Source organism: Neovison vison, chromosome 13, assembly GCF_020171115.1.
Source record: "Neovison vison isolate M4711 chromosome 13, ASM_NN_V1, whole genome shotgun sequence".
Classification (NCBI taxonomy): Eukaryota; Metazoa; Chordata; class Mammalia; order Carnivora; family Mustelidae; genus Neogale; species Neogale vison.
Genome location: NC_058103.1, coordinates 779,531 through 789,874, shown reverse-complemented (window position 1 = coordinate 789,874; position 10,344 = coordinate 779,531).

Here is a 10,344-nt window from a genome sequence, read left to right as displayed (position 1 = left end):
CGCGAAACTCTTCCCTGGACAGAGGCGCGCAAAGCCCAGCGTGCGGCTTACGGAGCAGCGCCCCGTTCTCAGTGCCCCAGACGCGCGCCCGACCCACAGCCGCCTCTGAAAAGAGGTGCGCGCAAGCCGGGCACTCCCAGCCCCCGCCGGCGGCAAAATCTCAGTGTGCGATCGCTGCTTGGAACCTCTCTGGCGGTCAGGAGCTCCCAGAAAGCCGCCACTGCCTTGGCTTTGGGGACGAGCAAAAGATCCTGCGCCCCCAGGGTCTTTAACTTGGAACCTGCACTGCCAGCGTCCAAGGGGGAATTTATTCAGCTTCTGCACCCAGACTGAGGCTTCTGAGACGGAGATCAGGAAGTGTTCCAGGGTGCACCTTGACTGCACCAGAGTTGATACATCCAGCTACATCTGTTCAGTCTTCTCCCACCAAAATGACTAGGAGGAGGAATGCCAAACAGAAGAAAAATACAGAGGATGGACCTTCTGCAACAGAGCTAACGGCTATCAACATAGACAATATGTCGGAAAGAGAATTCAGGCTAACAATTATCCAGGCAATAGCTAGGTTGGAGAAAGCCATGGATGACCAAACAGAATTGATTGGGGCTGAACTGAAAGCGACCAGACAGGATGTTCACGATGTTAGGGCGGAGCTTAACGCTACCAGGGAGGAGGTCCACAATGCTCTCAATGAGTTCCAATCTAATCTAAACTCTCTCAAAGCTAGGGTAACTGAGACAGAAGATAGAATTAGTGATCTGGAAGACAAAAAGATAGAGAGAAAGGATCAGGAGGAAGCCTGGAACAAACAGCTTAGATCCCACGAAAGCAGAATCAGGGAAATAAATGATGCCATGAAGGGTTCCAACGTCAGAATTATTGGAATTCCTGAAGGGGAGGAGAAAGAAAGAAGTCTAGAAGATATCGTGGAACAAGTCCTTCATGAAAACTTTCCGAATCTCGCGAATGAAACCAGCGTTCATGTACTAGAGGCTAAACGGTCTCCACCCAAGATTATACACTCCAAAACAACATCACGACACCTGATAGTCAAATTGAGGAATTATAATTGTAGGTATAATCTCTTGAAAGCCGCCAGGGCAAAGAGGCTCCTTACTTACAGAGGGAAGCCCATCAGAATAACGTCAGACCTGTCCACAGAGACCTGGCAAGCCAGAAGAGGCTGGCAAGATATATTCAGGGCACTAAATGAGAAGAACATGCAGCCAAGAATACTTTATCCAGCAAGACTTACATTCAAAATGGATGGAGAGATAAAGAGTTTCCAAGACCGGCAAGGCTTAAAAGACTATGCAACCACCAAGCCGATACTGCAGGAAATATTAAGGGGGGTACTATAAAAGAGGAAACATCCCAAGAATAGCATTGAACAGAAATATAGAGACAGTCTACAGAAAGAAAGGCTTCAAAGGTAACTCGATGTCAAAAAAAACGTATCTATCAATAATCACTCTCAATGTGAATGGCCTAAATGCACCCATAAAACGGCACAGGGTTGCAGATTGGATAAAACGACAGGACACATCCATATGCTGACTACAAGAGACCCATTTTGAACCTAAAGATACATGCAGACTGAAAGTGAAGGGGTGGAGAAGCATCTTTCATGCCAATGGGACTCAAAAGAAGGCTGGGGTAGCGATTCTCATATCAGATAAATTAGACTTCAAACTAAAGACTGTAGTCAGAGATACAGAAGGACACTACATCATATGCACCAAGATGATCTAACAATTGTAAATATCTATGCTCCCAATATGGGAGCAGCCAATTACTTAAGAAAACTGTTAATCAAGATAAAGAGTCATATTGATATGAATACACTAATCGTAGGAGATCTTAACACGCCTCTTTCAGAATTAGACAGATCATCGAAGCAGAAAATCAATAAAGAAACAAGAGCATTGAATGACACATTGGACCAGATGGACCTCATAGATATATACAGAATATTCCACCCTAAAACAGCAGAATACTCATTCACCTCAAGTGCACACGGAACCTTCTCCAGAATAGACCACATACTGGGTCACAAATCAGGACTCAGCCGATACCAAAAGACTGAGATTATTCCCTGCATATGCTCAGATCACAATGCTTTGAAACTGGAGCTCAATCACGAGTAAAAGCTCATAAGGAACTCAAACACCTGGAAGCTAAAGACCACCTTGCTCAAGAATGCTTGGATCAACCAGGAGATCAAAGAAGAACTGAAACAATTCATGGAAACCAATGAGAATGAAGACACTTCGGTCCAAAACCTATGGGATACAGCAAAGGCGGTCCTAAGGGGAAAATATATAGCCATCCAAGCCTTGCTCAAAAAAATTGAAAAATCCAGAACACACCAGCTGTCTCTACACCTTAAAGAACTGGAGGATCAACAACAAATCAAACCAACTCCACACATAAGAAGGGAAATCATCAAGATTAGAGCTGAGATCAATGAGGGAGAGACCAGAGGTACAGTAGAACGTATCAATGAAACTAGAAGCTGGTTTTTTGAAAGAATCAATAAGATCGATAAGCCACTGGCTACACTAATCCAAAAGAAAAGAGAGAAAGCACAAATTCATAAAATTATGAATGAAAGGGGAGAGATCACAACTAACGCCAAGGAAGTAGAAACAATCATCAGAAGTTATTACGAACAGTTATATGCCAATAAGCTTAGCAACCTAGATGAAATGGATGCATTCCTGGAAAAATATAAACTACCAAAATTGAACCAGGAAGAAATCGACAACCTGAATAGAACGATATCTAATAACGAGATTGAAGCAGTGATCAAAAATCTCCCAAAACACAAGAGCCCAGGACCTGACGGATTCCCTGGGGAATTCTACCAAACCTTCCAAGAAGAAATAACACCTATTCTCCTGAAGCTGTTTCAAAAAATTGAAGCAGAAGGAAAACTTCCAGACTCTTTCTATGAAGCCAGCATTACCCTGATCCCCAAACCAGGCAAGGACCCTACCAAAAAGGAGAATTTCAGACCAATATCACGGATGAATATGGATGCTAAGATTCTCAACAAGATCCTAGCCAACAGGATCCAACAGCACATTAAAAAGATTATCCACCATGATCAGGTGGGATTCATCCCTGAGCTACAAGAATGGTTCAACATTCACAAATCAATCAATGTGATACAACAAATTAATATGAGAAGAGAGAAGAACCACATGGTCCTCTCAATTGCTGCAGAAAAAGCATTTGACAAAATCCAACATCCGTTCCTGATTAAAATGCTTCAAAGTATAGGGATAGAGGGAACATTCCTGAACCTCCTCCAATCTATCTATGAAACCCCCACAGCAAATATCATCCTCAATGGGAAAAAGCTTGCAGCCTTCCCATTGAGATCAGGAACAAGACAAGGATGCCCACTTTCACCACTCTTGTTCAACATAGTATTAGAAGTCCTAGCAACAGCAATCAGACAACAGAGAGAAATAAAAGGTATCCAAATTGGCAATGAAGATGTCAAACTCTCTCTCTTCGCAAATGACATGATTCTTTATATGGAAAGGCCAAAAGACTCCACCCCCAAACTACTAAAACTCATACAGCAATTCAGCAGCGTGGCAGGATACAAAGTCAATGTGCAGAAATCAGTGGCTTTCTTATACACTAACAATGAAAATACAGAAAGGGAAATTAGAGAATCGATTCCATTTACTATAGCAACAAGAACCATAAGATACCTGGGAATAAACCTAACTAACGAGGTAAAGGATCTGTACTTGAGGAACTATAGAACACTCATGAAGGAAATTGAAGAAGACACAAAAAGATGGAAGACCATTCATTCTCTTGGATCGGAAGAATAAACATTGTTAAAATGTCTATACTGCCTAGAGCAATCTATACTTTTAATGCCATTCGATCAAAATTCCACCGGCATTCTTCAAAGAGCTGGAGCAAATAATCCTAAAATTTGTATGGAATCAGAAGAGACCGCGAATCGCTAAGGAAATGTTGAAAAACAAAAATAAAGCTGGCGGCATCACCTTACCTGATTTCAAGCTTTATTACAAAGCTGTGATCACCAAGACAGCATGGTACTGGCATAAAAACAGACACATAGACCAGTGGAACAGAGTAGAGAGCCCAGATATGGACCCTCAACTCTATGGTCAATTAATCTTCGACAAAACAGGAAAAAATATACAGTGGAAAAAAGAGAGTCTCTTCAATAAATGGTGCTGGGAAAACTGGACAGCTATATGTAGAAGAATGAAACTCGACCATTCTCTTACACCGTACACAAAGATCAACTCAAAATGGATAAAAGACCTCAACGTGAAACAGGAATCCATCAGAATCTTAGAGGAGAACATAGGCAGTAATCTCTTTGATATCAGCTACAGCAACTTCTTTCAAGATACGTCTCCAAAGGCAAAGGAAACAAAAGCGAAAATAAACTTCTGGGACTTCATCAAAATCAATCAAGACATACAAATGGCTATCAGACACATGAAAAAATGCTCATCATCATTAGCCTCAGGGAGATTCAAATTAAAACCACATTGAGATATCACCTTACACCAGTTAGAATGGCCAAAGTTAACAAAACAGGAAACAACATGTGTTGGAGAGGATGTGGAGAAAGGGTAACCCTCTTCCACTGTTGGTGGGAATGCAAGTTGGTGCAGCCTCTTTGGAGAACAGTGTGGAGATTCCTCAAGAAATTAAAAATAGAGCTTCCCTACGACCCTGCCATTGCACTCCTGGGTATTTACCCCAAAGATACAGATGTCGTGAAAAGAAGGGCCATCTGTACCCCAATGTTTATAGCGGCAATGGCCACAATTGCCAAACTATGGAAAGAACCAAGATGCCCTTCAATGGATGAATGGATAAGGAAGATGTGGTCCATATACACTATGGAGTATTATGCCTCCATCAGAAAGGATGAATACCCAACTTTTGTAGCAACATGGACGGGACTGGAAGAGATTATGCTGAGTGAAGTAAGTCAAGCAGAGAGAGTCAATTATCATATGGTTTCACTTATTTGTGGAGCATAACCAATAGCATGGAGGACAAGGGGCGTTAGAGAGGAGTAAGGGATTTGGGTAAATTGGAAGGGGAGGTGAACCATGAGAGACTATGGACTCTGAAAAACAGTCTGAGGGGTTTGAAGTGGCGGGGGGGTGGGAGGTTGGGGTACCAGGTGGTGGGTATTATAGAGGGCACGGCTTGTTTGGAGCACTGGGTGTGGTGAAAAATTAATGAATACTGTTTTTCTCAAAATAAATAAATTGGAAAAAAAATCTGTCCACAGAGACCTGGCAAGGCAGAAAAGGCTGGCAAGATATATTCAGGGCACTGAATGAGAAGAACATGCAGCCAAGAATACTTTATCCAAAAAAAATATATATATATATAGGTTAGAAAAATACAAGTCATAGTGGCCTATGAAGAAAGAGCTGGTTTAATAGACATTTTGCTGGACACAGCCACTTTTCTGCATGTGTATTCTTACGTCTCAGGTTGATTTCATGGGTGTTCAAAATAGTTTATAGATATGCAGCTAAATTCAAGGGACTTGCTTTAACTGGGTCCCCTACACCTCCCCATCCTGCCTAGATCTCTCTGTTCCTTAGTTTTGGTCTACATGTTAGAAGGCACTAAATGTGAAAACATTAAGGAAACCAGAACTTATTTTATATATAAATTGATTAGAGAGAAAAATTGGGTCATGTGGGGCATAAATCTATAAAATGAAGATTTGAAATTTAGAAACTGAAGCTAGGAAATAAGACTCTCTTTGAAATGGGAACACGGTATAACCAGAAAAAGCTAGGACAAGAAAAGAGAGAAAAAAAGAAATGTAAACTTTTAACCTGAGTATAAGCAAGTCCTGAGGGACACTTGGAGCTCCCTATGTAATTTTCCCCTGGTGCTGGAGTTTCCTGTTCCTGTGGGAAGTAACCTTATCCTTCACCTGTTCTTCCAGTCTGTCTTCTGGGGGAGGGGCCTGCTGCTTGGCTTCTCAGGCATCTTTGTCCTGTTGGAGTTGCCCTACTCTTGTCAGGGTCATTGGCTGAATGGGAGCTGATCCTGTGTCTGGTCATTTTTCCCTGGTGGCTTTCTGCTTCTCCTCAGAGTGTCAGAGCAAACATGGCAAACACGTGGGAATCTCCAGCCCAGAGCCACCATGTGGTGGCCCGGACCCCCACCCCCACCTCAGGTCAATCCATCTCCACTTCTATGTGTACCCAAATCCACAGACTTGAGTTATTCATGCCCACTGCAACTCTCTGGGGAAAGTTCCAGGGACCCATGAGTGTCTCCGTGCTTTCTGACTTTGCAATTGTTAGCGGGTTTGGTCTCGTGAGTGCACCACCTTGAGCACCTTCTAGGTCATGCTGGGTGCTGACCCAGTGTCCTGTCTGGGGTCACATCATTCTGAGAGCTGTTGCCCAGTTGTGGATGTAGCCACTTTGTGCACCCAGCCATGGGCTCACACATGCACCCTCTCGCGTGGCTCCCAGCTCACGGCCAGGAGCCTCTCCCGTGTCCTTTCGTGGGCCACACCACCCTGAGAGCTGTTGCCCTGTTTTGGTCACAAATCATTTTCTATCTCTTCTGGGATGTTAAGCAGCCTAAACCTTCTAGTCCTTTTCAGGGTGGTCAGGCACAGAGCAGTCTCCCAACTGGCCTGACTTGTGGGTTATGGTGACTGAAGCTGGGAGTCCCTGCTGAGCTTGCGGACTGTAACCTGTCTCCCTGTGCCACTGCTTGGGCAGTCTATTGGATAGGCTTCCCCATTACGTGTGGTTTCCTGTGATCTGAGATCCCAGTGATCCACCCAGAATTCTCTCCTATTCATCCCTGTGCTCCATTTCAGTAAGGGAGGTCTCTCGCTGGAGCAGATTTCGCAGGTCCTGATTTTTTTGCTCCCGGTGGCTGGCTTATGGAGACTCCCTGCAATCTCCATTTATCTTCCGATATTTCCCCCAAAGATTTACCTTTCTCCACTTCCTACCTCACAAAAACCAGTCATTTTGCTGCTTGTAAAAATCCAGATAATTGTTCTTACATCTGAGCTTGAATTCGTGTGTGTTCAGAATGGTTTCATGGACATCAGCTAAATTCAAGGGACTGGAAGGAGGTCCCTTCTCTGCTGCCATCTTGCTCCTCATCTCCTGAAACACAGACTAGATCAGGTTGATTTCTTTCCTTTTATTTTGTTTTAAATTTTTATTTTATTTTTTATTTTTATGTATTCCTAAGTTAACTTATTTTAAAAGATTGTATTTATTTATTTATTTATTTATTTATTTATTTTCCCCAATTTATTTATTTTCAGAAAAACAGTATTCATTATTTTTTCACCACACCCAGTGCTCCATGCAAGCTGTGCCCTCTATAATACCCACCACCTGGTACCCCAACCTCCCACCCCCCCGCCACTTCAAACCCCTCAGACTGTTTTTCAGAGTCCATAGTCTCTCATGGTTCACCTCCCCTTCCAATTTACCCAAATTCCCTACTCCTCTCTAACGCCCCTTGTCCTCCATGCTATTGGTTATGCTCCACAAATGAGTGAAACCATATGATAATTGACTCTCTCTGCTTGACTTATTTCACTCAGCATAATCTCTTCCAGTCCCGTCCATGTTGCTACAAAAGTTGGATATTCGTCCTTTCTGATGGAGGCATAATACTCCATAGTGTATATGGACCACATCTTCCTTATCCATTCATCCGTTGAAGGGCATCTTGGTTCTTTCCATAGTTTGGCGACTGTGGCCATTGCTGCTATAAACATTGGGGTACAGATGGCCCTTCTTTTCACGACATCTGTATCTTTGGGGTAAATACCCAGGAGTGCAATGGCAGGGTCGTAGGGAAGCTCTATTTTTAATTTCTTGAGGAATCTCCACACTGTTCTCCAAAGAGGCTGCACCAACTTGCATTCCCACCAACAGTGGAAGAGGGTTCCCCTTTCTCCACATCCTCTCCAACACATGTTGTCTCCTGTTTTGTTAATTTTGGCCATTCTAACTGGTGTAAGGTGATATCTCAATGTGGTTTTAATTTGAATCTCCCTGAGGGCTAATGATGATGAGCATTTGTTCATGTGTCAGATAGCCATTTGTATTTCTTGATTGCTGAAGTGTCTGTTCATATCTTCTGCCCATTTTTTGATGTGTTTGTCTGTTTCGTGTGGGTTGAGTTTGAGGAGTTCATTATAGATCCTGGATATCAACCTTTTGTCTGTACTGTCATTTGCAAATATCTTCTACCATTCCGTGGGTTGCCTCTTTGTTTTTTTGACTGTTTCCTTTGCTGTGCAGAAGCTTTTGATTTTGATGAAGTCCCAGAAGTTTATTTTCGCTTTTGTTTCCTTTGCCTTTGGAGACGTATCTTGAAAGAAGTTGCTGTGGCTGATATCGGAGAGATTACTGCCTATGTTCTCCTCTAAGATTCTGATAGATTCCTGTCTCACGTTGAGGTCTTTTATCCATTTTGAGTTGATCTTTGTGTACGGTGTAAGAGAATGGTCGAGTTTCATTCTTCTACATATAGCTGTCCAGTTTTCCCAGCACCATTTATTGAAGAGACTCTCTTTTTTCCACTGTATATTTTTTCCTGTTTTGTCGAAGATTAATTGACCATAGAGTTGAGGGTCCATATCAGGGCTCTCTACTCTGTTCCACTGGTCTATGTGTCTGTTTTTATGCCAGTACCATGCTGTCTTGGTGATCACAGCTTTGTAATATAGCTTGAAATCAGGTAAGGTGATGCCGCCAGCTTTATTTTTGTTTTTCAACATTTCCTTAGCGATTCGGGGTTTCTTCTGATTCCATACAAATTTTAGGATTATTTGCTCCAGCTCTTTGAAGAATGCCTGTGGAATTTTGATCGGAATGGCATTAAAAGTATAGATTGCTCTAGGCAGTATAGACATTTTAACAATGTTTATTCTTCCGATCCAAGAGCATGGAATGGTCTTCCATCTTTTTGTGTCTTCTTCAATTTCTTTCATGAGTGTTCTATAGTTCCTCAAGTATAGATCCTTTACCTCTTTAGTTAGGTTTATTCCCAGGTATCTTATGGTTCTTGTTGCTATAGTAAATGGAATCGATTCTCTAATTTCCCTTTCTGTACTTTCATTGTTAGTGTATAAGAAAGCCACTGATTTCTGCACATTGACTTTGTATCCTGCCACGCTGCTGAATTGCTGTATGAGTTCTAGTAGTTTGGGGGTGGAGTCTTTTGGGTTTTCCATATAAAGAATCATGTCATCTGCGAAGAGAGAGAGTTTGACTTCTTCATTACCAATTTGGATACCTTTTATTTCTCTCTGTTGTCTGATTGCTGTTGCTAGGACTTCTAATACTATGTTGAACAAGAGTGGTGAAAGTGGGCATCCTTGTCTTGTTCCTGATCTCAACGGGAAGGCTGCAAGCTTTTTCCCATTGAGGATGATATTTGCTGTGGGGGTTTCATAGATAGATTGGATGAGGTTCAGGAATGTTCCCTCTATCCCTATACTTTGTAGCGTTTTAATCAGGAACGGATGTTGGATTTTGTCAAATGCTTTTTCTGCATCAATTGAGAGGACCATGTGGTTCTTCTCTCTTCTCATATTAATTTGTTGTATCACATTGATTGATTTACGAATGTTGAACCATCCTTGTAGCCCAGGGATGAATCCCACCTGATCATGGTGGATAAACTTTTTAATGTGCTGTTGGATCCTGTTGGCTAGGATCTTGTTGAGAATCTTAGCATCCATATTCATCCGTGATATTGGTCTGAAATTCTCCTTTTTGGTAGGGTCCTTGCCTGGTTTGGGGATCAGGGTAATGCTGGCTTCATAGAAAGAGTCTGGAAGTTTTCCTTCTGCTTCAATTTTTTGAAACAGCTTCAGGAGAATAGGTGTTATTTCTTCTTGGAAGGTTTGGTAGAATTCCCCAGGGAATCCGTCAGGTCCTGGGCTCTTGTTTTTTGGGAGATTTTTGATCACTGCTTCAATCTCGTTATTAGATATCGGTCTATTCAGGTTGTCGATTTCTTCCTGGTTCAATTTTGGTAGTTTATATTTTTCCAGGAATGCATCCATTTCATCTAGGTTGCTAAGCTTATTGGCATATAACTGTTCGTAATAACTTCTGATGATTGTTTCTATTTCCTTGGTGTTAGTTGTGATCTCTCCCTTTTCATTCATAATTTTATGAATTGGGGATTTCTCTCTTTTCTTTTGGATTAGTGTAGCCAGTGGCTTATCGATCTTATTGATTCTTTCATAAAACCAGCTTCTAGTTTCATTGATACGTTCTACTGTATCTCTGGTTTCTCCCT